Source organism: Balaenoptera ricei, chromosome 2, assembly GCF_028023285.1.
Source record: "Balaenoptera ricei isolate mBalRic1 chromosome 2, mBalRic1.hap2, whole genome shotgun sequence".
Taxonomy (NCBI): Eukaryota; Metazoa; Chordata; class Mammalia; order Artiodactyla; family Balaenopteridae; genus Balaenoptera; species Balaenoptera ricei.
In genome coordinates, this window is record NC_082640.1 from 179140949 (window position 1) to 179142619 (window position 1671).

The window sequence follows — 1671 nt, forward strand, 5'->3', positions numbered from 1 at the left end:
AGGGTCCAAGACTCTAAAAATTAAGAATTATCCATCATGTGATTTGTGATTCTTGATAACTGACGTTTTCCCTCTCCTTTAGGACAACTTAAATCATTTTTAGGGAAAAATATCTCTCCTCCAGCGTATGACATCTGTCCTGGAGTTCATAAAGACGGTAGACTAAATATAAATAAGCTTTCTCTTATTGACTTATCAGGTAAAGTGATTAACCATATTATGCTTTGGAAATATTCATAAGAAGTCTTAATACCCAGGCCATCTCCCTAATAGCTTGTACGCCCCCCTACTCCTGTGCCTTTTTAGTTCTATTGACTTCCGAAAGCATTTAGTTACTTTCTCTTCTCTTCCTGTTCACCACTCCTTAATGAGGGCCTGTGTATCTCCGTTCTTCTAATCTGTTGTCTAAATTTACATGACCTTATCTGGATGAAGGGCTAAGGATGGCAAAGGCTGCATAAAGGCCATTTTTCTTAAAGCTTTGTGTCCTCACTATGATCTTGTTCATTTCCTGGTTTGTATCTGTGCCAAAAATCTGACCACTGTATTCATCTGGGCATTGCTACATTTTGTTAAAACTAAACAAACCAGTTGTGGCAATAACCTTGGGAGACTGGAATATATTTCTGGAACATTTGCCGTTTTTTCCCCTCATTCTAATTTACAACCCTCTGCTGTTGGTTTGATCTCTTCCCAGGTTTCTGAGGACTGCTGGGGAAGGTCATAGCTTTTTTCTGATTTGACACGTTCATCATGTCTGACCACACGCAGCCCACTCAGCAGTCTTGCTGATTTATTACCTTCCTCATAGCGAAGATTTCCAAGTTACTCTTTTTCTAATTCCTCACGGGAATGTAAGCTCCATAAGGGCAGAGACTTGGTCTTGTTTCCTTGTATCCTGAGCACCTACGAGAACCTGACACACAGAAGACACTTAAGAAATACTGGAATGAGAAAACTACTGTCCAGAAAAGTCTTATATAGGGAAGTGGCAGAAGCACATTCTCCCATCAACTGTTGGGTCACCCAGAGTGGGGAGTGGAGCGACACAGGGAGTCACGAAACTCAACCCTAAAGTCACTTTTAATAACATTGGTAAATTGGATTTCATGAAATTAAGGATTTCTCTTCATCAAAGAGAATAAAAACCCAGAGTGTTACATTTGCAACCTCTAGAACTGGCAAACTGCTCGTATCCAGAATACATGAAGAATTCTAACAAATTAATAGAAGCGTGGGCAAAGGACTTGAACAGACACTTCACAGAAGAGGAGATCCAAATGACCGATAAACATATAAAAAGGGCTGAACCGCCTTACTCACCAGGGAAATGTCAATTAGACCACAGTGAAATCCTACCCACCACAATGGCTAAAATGGAAAATACATGCCAATCCTCCAGGGTAGTTTCTTCACTACCCTGATGTCATAAACATATTTAGTTATATTTGATTCAGAAATATTAAAGTTTGTTTATTTTTTTAACATTTAGGTTTCAGTATGCCTGGAAGCCATTTTGGGGGGTTACGTAAAGTAAAAGATCAATTTTTTCCACACAAAATTTCCTCATTCCGTTAAGCAAATAGTGCATTTGTTACCTAGTGCCCTATGAGATACTTCTTCTGTATGCCAGGTTATCATAGGATCATAGGTGTGGACATATATCTGAGC